The 18,966-nt window shown below is 45.6% G+C and overlaps 1 protein-coding gene across 9 annotated transcripts in view; it reads right to left on the minus strand.

Moving 5' to 3' along the window:
* The window catches only part of RFFL (ring finger and FYVE like domain containing E3 ubiquitin protein ligase), a 74,479-nt gene that overhangs the window by 52,987 nt on the left and 2,526 nt on the right, over nt 1-18,966 (minus strand). The window contains exon 1 of one of the 9 annotated variants that reach the window (XM_084749897.1): nt 14,180-14,201. The exons of 7 other annotated variants lie outside the window; for them this stretch is intronic. The gene's annotated coding sequence lies outside the window, so the exon portion shown is untranslated. Of the gene's footprint in view, nt 1-8,174; nt 8,197-14,179; nt 14,202-18,966 lie in introns of those variants that run through there. One more of the 9 variants, XM_084749892.1, reaches the window with a different exon arrangement.

Below are 18,966 nucleotides of genomic sequence, written 5' to 3' on the forward strand. Positions count from 1 at the left end.
CCGGGCTTAACGACAATGTAATATAGTAAGTACTTCCAAAGGTTAGAGGTGTGAGTGTGTTTTCCATAAAGAAATGATAGAAGTCGGAAAAGACCGATATGATGGAAACATTTCACATTGTATACATGTTGAAACAGCCCAGGCACTCTATACTTAACAATTTTATGACTGGGTATCAGTTTAAACGAGAAACTTAAAACTGGAATTTTTCTAAAAAGGTGCCTCTCCCATCCCCTTTATAACAGAGCGAGCACTACAGGAAGGAAGCTTGTCCTCAAACCTGGTGCTTTTAAACACTGTACAAGGAAAATTATCACCATTATGTAATAGCCATCAGGGGAGGTGCTGTGACTGGCAGGTGGGGAAAGCGCGTAGACGTGGAGCCGTATCATGGACACACTGACACACACACACACACACACACACACACACACACACGCCCCACACTCGAGTGCGCGTGCACACGCAGGCGCACAAGCAGAGAGAAATGTAAGTTAACAAGTCTACAACTGAGTCGGTTACTTCTGGCGGAGGTGGCGCTGGCCTTCTATCTATGCACGTTTTGTGCTGCTGCAGTATTTCTAAATGAGCACTTTAAACTACTTCATCTCAAAGATTCTAAAACTACTTGTCAAAACAATTTGAACTTTTTTGGTTCTGTTTTTTGTTTTTTCGAGACAGGGTTTCTCTGTGTAGCTCTGGTTATCCCGGAACTCACTCTGTAGACCAGGCTGGCATGTGCTGGGATAGGATTAAAGGCACGTGCCACCACCATCCGGCCTATCGAACAACTTTTGTTTGTTTGGTTTTTGTTTTTGGAGACAAGATTTCTCTGCATAGCCTTGACTGTCCTGGGCTCACTTTGCAAACCAGGCTGGCCTTGAACTCACAGCAATCTGCCTGCCTCGGCCTCCTAAATGTTGAGGGTATATTCACAGAGGCAGATTTATCAAGAAGTCACCAGAAACTCCTAGTCTGGATTGCACACTCGCAGTCAGTGTAGTGCTGCAGCAGGAGAGTGTAAGTTAAGTCTTGGTTCCAACATAGCACACAGCAGCGGATTCTGCAGTCACCAGACCCAGGCTGAGCTGCACAGAGGCCAAACCAAATGGAGGGCCAAAACCACGGCCTGGCAGTAGTTCTGGAGACAGAGGCAGGGGGTCAGCATGGTCTGTAGAACAGAGTTCCAGGACAGCCAAGGCTATTCAGGGAAACCCTGTCTCACTCACACACACACACACACACACACACACACACACAAATACACAGGGGCTAGGACAACAACGGCAGGGAGTTTGCCTGGGTTGTAGAAGTTCAAACATACAGAAAAATCCCACAAAAACAAAAGGTTGGAGACCAGCTACTGCTGGGCAGTACAATAAGACCTTGCTTCAAAACAATAAAAAGAAATCTGACCACATACTCACTTTGAGGCCCATCAACTGAATTCTGGGCACTTTCCAGGGTCAGTGAACCTGTGGGCCTGAGTTTTGTCCCTGGAACCCACATGGAAGGAGAGTTTTTGCGATGTTCTGTGAAACTGTAATAATCTCAAAATAAGAATGTCCTTAGGGGCTGAAGAAGGCTCTGTGGTTAAGAGCACACTCTGCTCCTCCTGAGGTCCTGGGTTCAAGTCCCAGCACTGCATGGCAGCTCACAACCAGATCTCCAGCTCCAGGACCTGACTCTCTTCGGACTTCCTGGGGACTAGGCACAAACATGAGACACATACAAACACACAAGTAAAACATTCATCTAGACAAAATAAAATAAACAAATATCCCTTAAAAAACAAAGGGTTTTGCCTGACATGGTAGTTCATGCCTTTAATCCCAGCATTTGGGACGCAGAGGCAGGTGGACTGATGTGAGTTCGAGGCCAGCCTGGTCTACAAAGTGAGTCCAGGACAGCCAAGGCTGTTACACAGAGAAACCCTGTCTTGAAAAACAAACAGAGCTGGGAGTGGTGGCGCACACCTTTAATCCCAGCACTCGGGAGGCAGAGGCAGGCAGATTGATGTGAGTTCAAGGCTAGCCTCGTCTACAAAGCGAGTCCAGGACAGCCAAGGCTACACAGAGAGAACCTGTCTCAAAAAACCAAACCAAACCAAACAAACAAAAAACCTGAAAAACAAAAACAAAACAAAGAATAATAAATAAATAAAGGTTTTATGGCCAGGCATGGTGCTACACGCCTATAATCCCAACACTTGGGAGGCAGAGGCAGGAGGATCTCTGTGAGTTCGAGGCCAACCTTGCCTACATAGTGAGTTCTAGGACAGCCAGGGCTACACAGAGAAACTCTCTCAAAAAACCAAAAATAAAAAATAAAGTGCAATTACAGAGAACTAGGAATGGTAAAATCTTTATATGTATTTCAGATTTTTTTTGGGCAATGCTATGCAAGGCAGGGATTTTCTTTTTTTAAAGATGTATTTATTTACTTATTATACACACAGTGTTGTTTGTTTGTTTGTTTTGGGGTTTGGGTTTTTTGGGGGTTTTTCTTGGTCTGCATGTATGTCTGTGCACCAGAAGAGGGCACTAGATCTCACTATAGATGGTTGTGTGCTGGGAATTGAACTCAGGACCTCTGGAAGAGCAGCCTCTTAACCTCTTACCTCTGAGCCATCTCTCCAGCCCTGAGGCAGGAATTTTTTTAAATGACTCTTGAAGTTGGACAGATGGCCCAGATGGCTAAGAGCACTGACTGCTCTTCAGAGGTACTGAGTTCAATTCCCAGCAATCACATGGTGGCTCACAGTCATCTATAATGGGATAATGATGCCCTCTTCTGGCCTGCAGGTGTACATGAAGCAGAACACTGTATAAATAAACAAATAAATAAAAGTTAAAAAAAAAAAAAAAGACTCTTGAAGCAAGGAATACTGGCCCAAAAGAAATACCTTCAGGTCTTACCTGTGTGCTATCTCTCCTTGGCAGTCCCCAAATCCCTGCCCCCCCCCCCAGCCCCCAATACCCAGGAGCAATGGCAGAAGCCCCCACAGAGTGAACTCTTGATGCTGTTTCAGCTCAGCAGGCCGAATGACTGACATGAAAACTCTGTAAGGGTCAGAGCAGTCAGACAAGCTGATTGTACCGGATGTGGTGCTATAGCAGACAGGCTGCCTCAAGCACAGGGCAGTGGAATCAGCTGGAGCAAACAGGTTTACATTGGTAAGTGAGCTCATGGCATTTCTACCCTGTGAGATTGACGGGCACACGGTGATTAGTTGCTACCCAGCAGGGCCCTTCATACTGGAGGTGGAGGTTAGGAAAAGATAAAGATAGGATTTCTTTCTTTTTGTTTTAAAGATTTATTTATTGTATTTATTGCATACGAGTGCTTTATCTTCAGAAGAGGGCGTCAGATCTCATTATAGATGGTTGTGAGCCACCATGTGGTTGCTGGGAATTGAACTCAGGACCTCTGGAAGAGCAGGCGGTGTTCTTAACCACTGAGCTGTCTCTCCAGCCCTAAAGACGGTATTTCTATTTCCTGTGACACTCTCCCCTTAAGCCATACTCTACTTCTATGAGACCACCAACCACTTCTTTCACTGACATTACTCACAATGCGCAGGCCCAGGGCGCTCACACCTACGCAGTTCATGTAGGATTCCATTTAAGAAGTAGGCTATTCACAAACAGGAAGATGTGTTCAAAAAAGAAAAGAAAAAGTAGCAAGACAGCCACGGTTAACACAGAGAAACCCTGTCTCGAAAAACCAAAAAAAAAAAAAAAAAAAGGAAAGAAAAATGACCCAAAAACCGATGGATGAAATCTTCCCTAAACCAAAGCTTTAAATATCAGCTTAGTGGCTGCTTTATACAGCTAAAATTTTAGAATTAGGAATAAATGATAAAGCCAGGCGTGGTGGCGCACGCCTTTAATCCCAGCACTCGGGAGGCAGAAGCAGGCAGATCACTGTGAGTTCGAGGCCAGCCTGGTCTACAAAGGGAGTCCAGGACAGCCAAGGCTACACAGAGAAACCCTGTCTCAATAAAACAAAAAAACAAAACAAAACAAAAAAAAGGAATAAATGATAAAACAATTCTTTAGTACTAACAAAAGCAAACTGGGAAAATAAGGAGCAAATACATCATTTTAAAGTATCATTCTGAGGCTGGAGAGATGGCTCAGTGGTTAAGAGCACCGACTACTCTTCCAGAGGTCCTGAGTTCAATTCCCAGCAACCACATGGTGGCTCACAACCATCTATAATATGATCTGATGTATACTGTATATATAATAATAAAAAAAAAGATTTAAAGTAGCATTCCATAGGAGCAAGCCCATGTCTCAAAAGTTTTAAGCCCACATTATATGAAATGGAATTTGTGAAGACCCAGTACCCACTAGATGAACTGAAAAGTGGACAGTGGTGGCAGCCTAGTTAGTGCTGGAGACTCAGCCACTACCACTGGTTGAGCTTCAATGCTGGTGGCCTTAGGCCAGCTCTCTCATGGGTTTGCACACCTGTAGAACACAGCCAATGATAGCACCTGCCATCTTGGGTGATTAGGCACACAGAATGGGTTAATACGGTAAGACTGCCGGCACACGCTGTGCGTTTCAGTTTTGTTCTGTTTGGGTTTTGTGGTGCAGGAAGGAACCCAGTGCCTGGCATGCACTAGGGAAGTGAAGCGCTCTACTGCCAAACACGCCTTCGGCCCACAGTGCTGGCGCTTTTCATTCAAGTAAAATACAGCACAAAGAGGCGTAGTCCACATCGGAAGAGAAAGTTCTCTCGGATCCTTCTTATGAATAAGCTCTCTCCTGGCACCTACTTTAGGATGCATACAATTTCATTCAGAAAAAGATCATCTTACACAATGGAATGAGTAAAATAAACCCTGCTGGACACACCCAGCTTCCCAAGCTCCTGTGGCCAACACATGATCCAACAGGAAAGAGGCTGCTTGGAGAGACAGCATTATTACATCTGTCACCAAAGAAAATGTTCAAAGTCAAAATCCCAGACTTCACAGGGCAAGCTGAGAGGCTTTCAAAGCCACCCGCACCTTTTACTCATGGGCCTCCACCCATCTTGCCTGATGGAAGTTATACTAGCCAAGCCCCGCACTATAAGATGGCTCCCGGCCTGACAGCCAGCCATCCTGCCAACTAGTCATTAAGAGGAAAGAAAAGCCCAAACCAAGGTCAAGAGTGGTCCCATAAAGCACTCTTCCTAGCTGGCTGGAGGAGGATGCCTGTTCTGGGGATGCTGTGAAAAAGTCACTTGCTGTGAATTACCTGGTTAATGCTTTATGTAACCAGACCTTTGTGGGTTCTTTCTTCCACCCCCCTTCCTTCTTCCCTTACAACCCCCTAACACTAGATAAGGAAGAAAAGGATAGAGAGGAAAGGAAAGAGATCCCTGAATAAAACCGGGGATCAGAAAGGGGGTGACGTCATCGTTAGACTACTTCCTGCTGATCAGGGGCAAATTTAATCTAATTTCTTCTTGTTGTTTCCCAGCACAGACTAGTTAACAAACTGTGACCAAAAGCAACCAACAACCAAGCAACCAACCACCAACCCCACCTCTAGGGGCCCTAACATTTATATACCCTCTGAGAATTCCAAACACCACACAACGGCAGAAACTATCTGTAGCTGGCAAAATCATGCCCCCTCCAGAGCGCGAGGCAAATCAGTCAGCTGCTGTGAAGCAGCCCCTTATCCCCTTATCTTACCACCTGGGATTAAAACGAAAACATATCCTCATAATATTTCTGTGTGTTTTGTTGTTGTTTGTTTTTCAAGACAGAGCTTCTCTGTGTACTCCTGGCTGTCTTGGACTCGCTCTGCAGACTGGGCTGACTTCAAACTCACAGAGATCTGCCTGCCTCGGCCTCCCCAGTGCTGGGATTAAAGGCATGTGCCACCACGCCCAGCTATTTTTGTGTTTTTTAATAGAGACCAAAATTCACGGTCAAGTTGGTGCATGCCTTCAATCCCCACACTCTGGAGGCAGAGACAGGCAGATCGCTGTGAGTTTGAGGCCAGCCCGGCCTACAAAGTAAGTCTAGGACAGCAGAGGTGACTCAGAGAAACCCTGCCTCGAAAAACTAAAAAGGAAGGAAGGAAGGAAGGAAAGAAGGAAGGAAAGAAGGAAGGAAGGAAAGAAGGAAGGGAAAAAGAAAGCCCAAACAAACAAAAGGAAACACAAACTCTCTCCCAAAGTGTTACACAATACTTATACCAAGGCCCCAGCATGGCCAGAAGTCTAGACAGCTGTGTCAAGCCACAGCATTTTCTAGCCATCTTTGCTTCTCAACAATTGAAACTATCTCCTGTGGGGGCTGGAGAGATAGTTCAGAGGTCAAGAGGCTGTTCTTCCAAAGGTCCTGATTCAGTTCCCAGCAACCACATGGTGGCTCACAACCATCTATAATGAGATCTGGTCCCCTCTTCTGGCATGCAAGGGTACATACAGGCAGAGCACTGTATATATAATAAAAATAAACAAATCGGGGCTAGAGAAATGGCTCAGAGGTTAAGAGCACTGACTGCTCTTCCAGAGATCCTTCCTGAGTTCAAATCCCAGCAACCACATGGAACTCACAACCATCTATAATGTGATCTAATGCCCTCTTCTGGCCTGCAGACATATATGCAGGTAAAGCACTGTATATATAATAAATAAATCTTTTTAAGAAAGAAAGAGAGAGAGAGAGAGAGAGAGAGAGAGAGAGAGAGAGAGAGAGAGAGAGAGAGGCTGGAGAGATGGCTCAGTGGTTAAGAGCACTGTCTGCTCTTCCAGAGGTCCTGAGTTCAATTCCCAGCAACCACATGGTGGCTCACAACCATCTATAATGTGATCTGATGCCCTCTTTTGGCATGCAGGTGTACATGCAGGCAGAACACTGTATACATAATAAATAAATAAATTTTTTTTTAATTAAAAAGAAAGAAAGAAACTATCTCCTGTTCAAAGTCCAGACACAGGAAGGAAACATCCAAACAGCTTCATTAGTATTTAACTACCCAAATAATGCTCCAATAATCTTTCAAGTTCAAACTTTTACACAACTAGAAAAACCAGAATGCAAAGCACACACAAAGGGAGTTTTACCTAGCCCCAAGTAGACATCACTTTGGACATTACAACCACACAAATCATTAACGCTTCTTGCCACACTTCTTACAGGAGAGCTGGGAAGCAAGCACAGGTGTAGTGCCTCAAAGTGCACACCCCAAAATTTCATTTCCTGTTCTCTTTCAGTGTCTCCCTCAGTGGTGAGTTACATTACAGGCCACCAAGTTGGAAATGATATATTTAGTCACAAGACGCAAATATGCCTCCTGATACAGTTCCACCAAATTATTCTTACATACATCGAAGGCAACGCCGCTCGCCTAAGCCTCACACTGTGCTAAACTATGGTTCTGACCTAGGCATCCACAAGCCATGGACCGTCTCCCCTCAGGGAGGAACAGGAGTCTCATTTGGTTGCTACAGCTACAGCTGGCACTAGAGAGAAAATGATGGAAGACCAACAGTGTCAAATTCCTGAGTTGTCCTTGGAGCCACCTAGAAAACGGCTACTCAAAGTGTGCTCCAGATCCATCAAGGGAGACAGAAAACCATGTAAACACTTGATATTTTCACGGCACTTTGACACTGCTGTGACATTTAAGCCCAAGTGGTTTTTCTGTTTCCTCTTATGATTTTGATGAGGGTTGAGAGTGGGGGGGGGGGAACTCTTTACAAAGCTAGTCCTTCCCCAAAATTTAGGACATGCTAGCTTTTCTTTTCTCTCTTTTTTTTTTCCCCAAACACCAACTTTTTAAAAAAAAGATGTTTTTATTTTGTGTCTGGGTGTTCTGCCTGCACGCGTGTCTGTGCGCCAAATGCATGCCTGGTGCCCGTGAAGGCCGGAAGAGTTACAGAGGGTTGGGAGCTGCCATGTGAGTGCTTTGAACCAAACCGAGATCCCTTTGCAAGAGCAACAGGCACTCCTAACCCCTGAGCCACCTCTCCAGCCCCACGCACTAACTTCTCACATGCTGTGCACCAGCTGGTCACTACTGTAATAAAGGAATCAAAGCACCCTGTGCTCACAACCTCACGGATTCTGATCTAAAGTCTAGAACGCGATAAGGACGCCTGATGCGTAGTATTTGAAAAACAGCACCAATCAGGACGCAGGAGCCTGACTCAGTTACCTTGGTTTCTCTGTGCCTTCAATATCTCTTCTACAAAATAAAGGCACCAGCACTTCTCAACCTTGTTGGGACTTTTCATTCACTGTATAAAGGCCGTCTCTGTATTATTCAAATGCTGATTTCTGTACCAGCAGAGAGCTGTGTACAGACTGGACTTTGCTATTGTTACTCTTTGGATGCATCGTATTTTGTATAAACACTCCCTCCAGCACCTTCTGATTGGTTTAATAAGAGCTGGACGGCCAATAGCTGAGGCAGAAGAGGATAGGCGGGACTTGCAGCAGTGACAGGAGCTTTGGGAAGGAAGAGGTGCAATGGGCTGCCAGGAAGACATAGAGGAAGAAACACGTGCGAGGACTAAGGTGCTGAGAGAGGCAACGGGCCACAGGGCAGGATGTAGACCAGGCCAGGACTGTCGGGTTAGAGAGTAGCTGGGAATCTGCACAGCTACAGTGCCTAAGCTTATAATAAATATAGTAAGTCTCTGTTTCATTATTTGAGAGCTGGCCCTCCAAAGAAAGTCCCAAGTTACAACTTTTTGGGTTTTTTGTTTTGTTTGAATGTGTGGGCTTTTCCTCACAGATACACTTTCTCCAAGCAGGGATAAGAGACTGGCTGTTTCAGAATGTTACCATCCCACTTCACACACCTAGATTCCACAGGCCTTGGCTAAAGACCAGAAGTCGGCTTCAGGGTCTCGCTATGTAATCTTGCCTGGCCTTGAACTCAGAGATCTGCTTGCCTCGACCTCCTGAGTGTGCTGGGATCTAAGACTTGCACCACCACCATTTGGAGCTGGAATCTGCATTTAAAAAAATATTTGGCCAGGTGTGGTAGTGCGCTGCACGCCTTTAATCCCAGCACTCAGGAGGCAGAGGCAGGAGGATTGGATCGCTGTGAGTTCAGGCCAGCCTGGTTTACAAAGCGAGTCCAGGATAGCCAAGGCTAACATGGAGAAACCCTGTCTCAAAAAAAAAAAAAAAAAAAAAAAGATTTGATGAAAACTAAAATTTGAGATACATTACCCTCACTACAGCTTTAGGAGAGTAAGTCACAGTATCTGTGCTACCTCCAATAAAGATGTGACAGCCAGCAGATTAAAACGTACAAGGTACAGGGCTGGAGAGATGGCTCAGTGGTTAAGAGTGCCGCCTTGCTCTTCCAGAGGTCCTGAGTTCAATTCCCAGCAACCACATGGTGGCTCAAATTCATCTATAATGCAGATAAAGCACTCATATACAATAAATAAAATAAATAAATCTTATTAAAAAAAATAAAACGTACAAGGTATGTTTCAACACTTTAATAATTAACAGAAAGTTTCAACATTCTCCCGTTTTTAAACTAATGTTTGGTGGAGGGACCAAATGATGCTAAAATGCACATCTGTAATCTCAGTATTTGGGAGTCCAAGGCACGAACAATGGAGTTAAAAGGCCAGCCTTAGTGAGACCCTGTCTCAGAAACAAACATTTAGCTACATGAACATGTAGCTGTACATGTACAGCATCAAAACCTGCCTTCTTGACATGATGCTCAGAGCTCTTTAAATTTGTTCTACTCTCAAACAAAACCAGAAGCTCTGTGTGTGTGTGTGTGTGTGTGTGTGTGTGTGTGTGTGTGTGTGTGTGTGTGTGTGTTCAGATAAGATGGCACTGCTAGGAATCAAACCCAGGGCTTACCATATGCTAGGCAAGTGCTCTGACTCTGAACTAAACCCATATTCTAGAGTTTGAGGTGTTTTTTCCCCTTAAGACATTTCATTTTAAGCCTGGCAGTGGTGGCATACACCTTTAGTCCCAGCACTTGGTGGACAGAGGCAGGCAGATCTCTGTAAGTTCCAAGCCTGATAAGGCTACACAGAGAAACCCTATTGGGGGGGGGGGTGTCATTTTATTTATTCATTCAATGTGAATGTTTTGTCTACATGTACATATCTGTGCCACATGCAAGCCTAGCACAGCTGGGAGCCACCGTGTGGGTGCTGAGAGCCAAACCTAGGCTCTCTGCAAAAACAACAACCACTCTTTTTGTTTGTTTTGGTTTTTGAGGCAGGGTTTCTCTGCGTAACAGTCCTGGCTGTCCTGAACTCACTTTGTAGATCAGGCTGTCCCCGAACTCACAGAGATCCATCTGCCTCTGCCTCCCCAGTGCAGGGATTAAAGGAGTGCGCCACCACGCCCAGCCAGCAACCACTAAGCCATCTCTCCAGTCTCTTGAGAATTTTCTTTTCCTTTTTTGTTTTCCTTTTAAGTATTTGTGTTTCTAAAAATATTTTCACTTTTGGTACAGGTTTTGGTTGTATAAGCCTGTGTTGAAGCCAGGTGTGGTGGTGCACATCTGTAACTGAGGCACGTGGAAGGCAAACTTGGAGGAAGGCAAAAAGGAGGATCCATACAAGTTCAAGGTCAGCCTGGCCTACAGCAAAACCTGTATCAACAAAGTAAAACAAAACATGGAATTGGGGGGAGGAAGAAGGCAGGATGGAGGGAAGGAGGGAAAGGGGGAAAGGGAGGGAAAGAGGAAAAAAGTCAAAGTTCCATTCAGATTTCATCAAGTAAATGTGATTTAGGAGTGTGATAAAAACCACCTGGGTAGATAGAACTGTGTACCACGGTCACTGCTGGCTCAGTCACTGTCCCACAAGCTACTGCTCTACATCTGTGTCAGCAGTGTCAGCACTGAGCTGGGCCTGTCACCTGGGGTGCTCAGTCCAACCACATGACCGCAGGTGGGGCAGGAAGGTAGGCGGCCTCTGTCAAGCTCTCTAGGAATTATCCTGCCCTTTCTTTTCCCAGCCGTTGAGTAGACACCGAAGCCTTGACCCAGAGTGTGCCAGCTCTTCCGCTGGTAGATGGTAAAATGACTAAGAAGGTACATGAATCTAGTGCTGCCCAAAGTGCAGAACTAGGGGTGGCCTGGAACTTGCTCTGTAGACTAGGCTGGCCTTGAACTCACCGAGATCCACCTGCCTCTGCTGTCATTAACCGTGTGTACCACCACCATCCCACAGAGTTTTTCTTTCCCCGCCTGTTATGATTAATTTAAAAAAAAGATGATAAGATAGTAAGATGCCAGGCAACCAGGCAACAGATATTACATTATAGAGGAGTTTATTAAATGAGCATGGGGGGGAGAAGGAAAGGGGGAGGGGCACCCCCAGAGATAGAAACAGAGCCAGGAAGAGTAAGAAGAAGAGAGAGTAGTTGGAGGAGCACAGAGGGAGGGGGCCACACAGATGGTCTGTCCTATTATATGGCCCTGGGCAGGGCCACGCCCCCGTGGCAGGTAAGCAGTGACATCACAGGTAGCCGGACTGAAGCAGAATCCTAACACAGCCCCTTGCATATAATTTTAGCCTCTACTCCTCTCTATTGCAACAAAACTGTCCAAACAGTGGCTACATATCTGCAAAAACCAGAGAATCATACTTAACTATCCCTTGAAACACCTGAACTTCCACTGGTCCATCAGGCAGAGCGCTAGGAGAAGCTATGCTCTCTCCCCAAGGCAGAGCATTTGCCCGGCGTTTCAAACAAAGCCCGCAATCTGGTTCCATGGTTAAGAGAGGCTATGGTGGTAACCTAACTTCAAGGACTCAGGGGAAGCCTGGCAACTCACACAGGGAGGGGGAGGCGTGGCTATGTACAAAGCAGGTATCGCAGACTCTTAGTCACAACAGAGTAAAAAAGGAAGGAAAGCAGGAGGTGAAGGACACGGTTTATGACACAGCCGGTTGACTCATGTAGTCACTAGGTCAGTGTGTTCAAGATACCATCCCGAGCCTGGGAGGCTTCCAAGGCGGCTGTGGTGAAACAAGAAAGCGGGGTGGGGGAGGGGCACACTCAACTGAGGAAAGACTCTTTTCTTTCAAATCTATCAACCCAGCCAATAAACAATTCGGGGAGGGTGGGGCAATGGGACAAGCCAACTACTAACAAACTGCCCTTGCCCCTAGGCCCATTCCCAAAGGACCCAGTCAGTGATGACGTTTGAGCAAACCCTACTGGTTCAAATGGGGGTGACTTCCGCTCTTCTTCCCCTCCCCAGGTTCTATGAGTGAGGGGTGCAGCCTGCCCTGATCACTCCACCTCCCTGAATGGAACTGTACCTCCCCATGCAGTTCTAGACACGTGCAAAGGGTGAGCCGGGAGACCACGGAGTGTCAGAAGCCAGCCTGACAAAGTCAAGTGACGCCCATCAGGTGAAACCCCCCAATTCACAGCTCCTCAGGCAATGCAGGGGAGTCACCTGAGCCAACAAGATGGAGGCCACCCTGGCAACACCACACAGCCTAGCCGATGCCCTACCCCCTCCAAAAATCCCACTGTGATCTTCCAGACCGGCTGCTGAGACAGCAGGAAAGCCGAACTATTCCCCTCTTTGCAAGAGGGGACAATTGAGAGAAATTACCAGACCAGGGTCACTTTTCATTTTAAATAAATCAGTTGGTGCCTTAACACAGATACAAACCCGTGTAGGCCACAGGCACTGTCAGCCTGGTGAGAATCTCCCTATGAACCCCACAGGAAATTAAGTGAGGATTAGAATAATTAAGCGTAAAGCTTCCTTGAGAAGAAGTGCAGTTGCTGAACAGTCAAAGCCACTTCTGTGAAACATACAGGAAAATTATGAAAGGATTTACCCGGCTTCACAGCCTTCCCACGTCCACATCAACTTTACAAGCGCTATGATCTAAAAGGAACAGACCGACCCTTCAGGGAGAGAATTGAATACCGTGGCTTATCAGAGAGAGCCACTCCCGTCTTCAGGCCCTGCGACAGTCGTGTGCAAGTGTTACTGTGATACACTTACGAGTTTCCCAAAATTACACACATTTTCCTCAAAAGAGATGTAAGAAAAAAATATAATCACAGGGTAAAAGGCCAAACACTGTCTCTGCTGAATGCTGAAATAGCCAATTATGTGTCTTAATACATTAATGCTATACAGAGGAGACTATACAGGCAAGTTGAATAAGACATCTTAAAAAGTGTACCCTGGGGCTTTAAGTCCATTCAACTGACAGTAAAATCGCCCTCAAAAAAGCAGTTTTATGCAACATCTAGTATTTTAATTTTCCAGCTGCCAACAGGAATGTATAAAGGAGCAGAAATTAAACTAATTATGTCAGCGCTCGGTGAACAAAACTTTAATTGTATTACACACTAGACAGCTACTGAACAATACAAAGGCCCTTAAGGGTAGGGACTTCGACAGAATATAAATGATTTTCAGTCAATATGACAGAAATTAGTCTGATTAGGTAGTGAACAGATTCATAGGTTACATGCAAAAAATTCAGCTGGTCCAGTAATCTAATATAAAAATATAAATATATAGTGTAAGAAAAAAAAAACACCAAAGCCCTCTATAATGGTTCTAAATCACCCCATGGTTTCCATATGCTGTGTCATTAGTAGGCCCTTGGAGCCGGCATTGTACTAATCAGCTTCTTTGACACTCCACCTACAAAGGAGCCTATTCATTTAGCTGGGAGACAGGTGTTAGTAACCAGCAACCTCTTTTAGCTTCTGGTGTGGGGAGGGGGGGCGGGGGAAGCAGCCTGTAATCATCCCGGAGTGATCAGCAGGTTGAAAGAAGGGCAGGCAGCGGGCAGCATGGAAGAGGAAGGGAAGAAGGGGCCAAAGACCAAGACCTAGAAAGGGAACACAGAAACAAATGACCGGCAGGCACTACTGTACAGGGCCACCCTCAAAGCCTGCTGGCCTAATCTGGCACTCTGGGCTATTGTCCAAACAGACCAAGCAGAATGCAGACGTTATTAATTTATTCCTGCAGGTAGTAATTCTGGGCACCTACCGACACTCCACTCATCCTGAAAAAAAAACCTTTAAAGCGTTGCTAATTGCCCTGTAGTTCATTTTTCTCACCCGTATTCTCTGGTTCTTTAGTCCTTGGCTCTTTTGTACACTTTCTAGAAGAGCTAACTGGGTAAACATCCCTGGAAAGACATGAAAGGGAGGCTGGGTTTGAACAGGTACCTCAGCTAGGCGTGATGCACTTTTGTAATCCCAGCTACGGAGAGGCAAGTTCAACACCAGCCTGGACAGCGATCTCAAACTGATGATGCTGTCTTAGGTAGGGCTCCTTTGGCCGTGGTGAATTGTCATTACCAAAAGCATCGCGTGGAGGGAAGGCTTTACTTCACCCACAGTTCTATAGAACAGTTCTTCATCAATAGCAGTGAGGAAAAGAACTCACCCAGGGCAGGAATCTGGGGGCAGGAGCTGATGGTACAGGCATGGAGGGGTGCGGCTTACCCCTCATGGTTTGCTCAGTCTGCTTTCTTACAGAACCCAGAAGTACCAGGCCAGCAGTGACCTTACCCACAAAGGGCTGGACTCTCCACCATGACTGGCTAACAAAGAAAATGCATTACAGGCTTGCCACAGCCTGATCTTATGGGAACATTGTTCCCAGTTGATGCTCCTTCATCCTTGATGACTCTAGCTTGTGTCAAGCTGACATAAAACTAACCACTACAGTCACTAATAATGATGATAGTGTTGGCTCAGCAGTTCAGAGCACCTGTTTCAAGCTGGGCGTGGTAGCACACGCCTTCAATCCCAGCACTTGGGAGGCAGAGGCAGGCGATCACTATGAGTTCGAGGCCAGCCTGGTCTACAAAGCGAGTCCAGGACAGCCAAGGCTACACAGAGAAACCCTGTCTTGAAAATCCAAAATATAAAATAAATAAATAAATAAATGAAATAAAAGAGTGCTTGTTAAATAGTCATATATAAAATAATTTTGGTTTTTCGAGACAGAGTCTCTCTGTGTAGCCTTGGCTGTCCTGGACTCCCTTTGTAGACCAGGCTGGCCTCGAACTCACAGCGATCCGCCTGCCTCTGCCTCCCGAGTGCTGGGATTAAAGGCGTGCGCCACCACGCCCGGCCCTAAAATAAAAATTTTATACACACACACACACAACACACACACACATACATACATATGGGTGGCAATGAAGCTCAGCAGCACAGCACTTACCTAACATGTCTGAGGCCTTAGGCTGAAGCTCCAGATACCTCTTAGGAGGAAAAGGCATGAAAATTGAATTCTAAACCAGGCAGTGGTGGCACACGCCTTTAATCCCAGTACTCCGGAGGCAGAAGCAGGTGGATCGCTGTGAGTTCGAGGCCAGCCTGGTGTACAAAGCAAGTCCAGGACAGCTAAGGCTACACAGAGAAACCCTGTCTCGAAAATCCGAAAAGTGAACGAACGCACGCGCACACACACGCGCGCACACACACACACACACACACACACACACACACACACACTAAAGTTACTGTAAAGCCAAGCATGGTGTAATCCTGACACGTACGAGGAAAGCCAAAGCAGGAAGGACGGAGAACTGGAGGCCAGCCAGGCATGGTGGTATAGGCCTTTATGCCTTTAATCTAGCACTAAGGAGACAGAGGCAGATGGAGCTCTCATTTGGAGAACAGCGTGGTCTACACAGCAGGTTCTAGACCAGTCACAGCTATAGTGACGTAAAGAAAAACAACAAAAGCCATCCTGAGCTATGTAGCAAAACCTTATGACCTTCATTTTGAAACCACCTTTGTAAACCCAAAGACTGCAAATGCTTCTGGCAGGCAGTCTAATTTGGGAAGCACAGTTGTACTGCACTGATATGACCGTATGTACTTATGACATAATCATATATAAATATGTACAATAAAACTATTTTATCAACTGTACATCACGTCCTATGGGACTCTGAAAACTGAGGTTCCGGTCTCTGTTTTCTTAACATTTAAAAAGCTGAAACGGAATACAATGAATCCTCAAGGAACGTCTGCCTTCTGAGACCTTACCATAAATAAGCTATAAGGCTGAAAGCTACATTGAACATAATATGATTTTCCTTTGATGACACTGGAGACGTCAGAATCTCCCAATGCCACTGGGTCAACACTCACTACTCTGAGGTGGTCACAGCACTGGCAAAACCGAAAACTATATACAAAAAGCTATATTTTAAGAAGGTAGACTGAGGCCGGGTGTGGTGGCGCACACCTTTAATCCCAGCACTCAGGAGGCAGAGGCAGGCGGATCGCTGTGAGTTCGAGGCCAGTCTGGTCTACGAAGTGAGTCCAGGATAGCCAAGGCTACACAGAGAAACCCTGTCTCGAAAAACCAAAAAAAGAAAAAAAGAAGGTAGACTGGCCGGGCGTGGTGGCGCACGCCTTTAATCCCCGCACTAGGGAGGCAGAGGCAGGCGGATCGCTGTGAGTTCGAGGCCAGCCTGGTCTACAAAGGGAGTCCAGGACAGCCAAGGCTACACAGAGAAACCCTGTCTCAAAAAACCAAAAAAAAAAAAAAAAAAAAAAAAAAGAAGGAAGACTGCTCTGATGAGATACAACCAAAGGGACCACTTAGATGAGCGGACTCAGTACCCAAAGACTAAGAGAACAAAGCTGGGCAGACAGTGGTGGCGAGCACCTTTAATCCCGGAACTCGGGAGGCAAAGGCAGGTGGATCTCTGTGAGTTCAAAGCCAGCCTGATCTACACAGATGAGTTCCAGGACAAGCAGGGCAACATAGAAAAACCCTGCCTCAAAAACAAAACAAAACCAACAAAACATAAGGCAAGCAAGCAAGCTCAGAGGTTCAGTAACTCGCCTAAACTCTTGAAGCCAGGAAGTGAAAAACGGGATTTCAATACTAAGTTAGTCTGTTTCTAACTTTTTTTTTTCTTCCCCCGAGATAGGGTCTCTCTCTGTTAGCCTTGGCTGTCCTGGACTCGCTTTGTAGACCAGGCTGGCCTCGAACTCACAGCGATCCACCTGCCTCTGCCTCCCGAGTGCTGGGATTAAAGGCGTGTGCCACCACTGCCCAGCTAACTTTTTTTTTTTTTTTAAGATTTATTTGTTTATTATGTATACAGTGTTTTTACCTGCCTCTTCCCTTGCAGGCCAGAAGAGGGCACCAGATCTTATTCTAGATGGTTGTGAGCCATCATGTGGTTGCTGGGAATTGAACTCAGGACCTCTGGAAGAGCAGACAGTGCTCTTAACCTCTGAGCCATCTCTCCAGCCCCAAAACCAAGTTAGTCTGTTTGTAAAACACCAGTTTACTTCCCTAGTTTATCTAGTACCTAATTCTGTCTTAACTTAGATCCTGCCAGGCTTGAGCAACTTTTCTTCCTCCTATGAACTCAGCAAAAACCTGTGACTAAAACTTGTTGATGATGTACCAAGCACCTGTTAATTTCAATGCCGGCTTCTGCCAAGAGAAAAAGGAAATAACCAGCCCTTTGGTGTTTTGCTGTTGTTTTGGTTTTGGTTTTGGTTTATTTTACAATCTTACACAGAAAATCCCCAGGGCATCTCTTTCACCCCACACTGATCAGAACTACACATCCCCCCACCTCCAGCCGAACCTCCAGTTGTTTCCACATTATCATTCATTTGTCCACTCGGGATAAAGAAAGCTACTTCCACCAAAAACCCTCCCCTCATGACTCCCAGTAGATAATGCAGGAGAGGGGGCCTTGCTGTGAAGCCACGAACATAAAAGTCATAAAAGCTTTTTTGTTCATCTGTCACAACTAGGAGATGGGCTATTCTAGCAAACCAAACATCCTGGATAATAGCATGATCTTATCAGAGAGCCTGCCAATTTATACAGAATTCAGTGCATCCCATTTCAGTTTTTAGAATGTTAAGAATAGCCAGGTTATTGTGGCCCATGCCTTAAATCCCAGCACTCAGGAGGCAGCACTCTGGAGGATCTCTGAGTTTGAGGCCAGCCTGGTCTACAGAACTTCCAGGGCAGCCAGGGCTACACAGAGAAACCCTGCCTTGAAAAACCAAAATGAACAGAGGCAGGCGGATCGCTGTGAGTTCGAGGCCAGCCAGCTCTACAAAGCAAGTCCAGGACAGCCAAGGCTACACAGAGAGACGCTGTCTCAAAAAACCAAAAAAGAAAAAAAAAAAAAAAGAAAGAAAAACGAAAAAGAAGTTACTAAAGCAGAGTAGTGAATTCCAATTTTCAAAGTTCCATACTGACTTGAGGAACAGATAATGCATTTTATATGTATATATTTACAAATACATATATTCATTTCAACGCAATACAACAGTGGTTCCCAAATTAGGCTGAACCTCAGAAGCAGCTGGAGTTTCAAAATGTAGGTCATCGCCCCATGAATCAAACGCCCTGAGATCAGCATTTTTCATGAACCTCTCAAGAAGTGGCTGGGTTCTAGAAACACCTTACAATAAACCAGGTTGAAAGCCACACTGAATATACAACCTCCCTTTGATGACACACAGGAGACTTCCAGATCTCCCAGTGCCACTTGGGTCAACACTCACCACCACCACCTAGTCACCATACTGGCAAAATCAGAAAGTAAGGAAAAGTTTAACTCAGATTTCCCAATGGCAGAAAGCTGGAAAAACCAGCTTTTGTTTTATTATCAGATTCAAAGAGCTGAGTTTCTCCCTGAAGAAATGCAGGTTTTAAGCTTGCTTTGTAAATGGGAAATGTTTTTAAAACCTACAGGACGCTTAACTAACTGCGCAGCTCCACTTCAGATGTAAACAAGACTCCAAAAATGTAGACTATTCATCCTGAATATGAAAAGCAAAGGAGGAAGTTCATGACCAAATTAAAGAAGAGAAAAGATAATGGGTTTAAACTAAGACCAGCTTAATAGAATTAGATGTGACCACTGACCAGCCTACAGCAACTGTTAAGTCCTGGGGACAGGGCGGGCAAAGGACGATAAACACAGAGGTCAATTAGGCTTTTTTGT

Source organism: Acomys minous (genome assembly GCF_964271855.1).
Source record: "Acomys minous genome assembly, chromosome: 12".
Classification (NCBI taxonomy): domain Eukaryota; kingdom Metazoa; phylum Chordata; class Mammalia; order Rodentia; family Muridae; genus Acomys; species Acomys minous.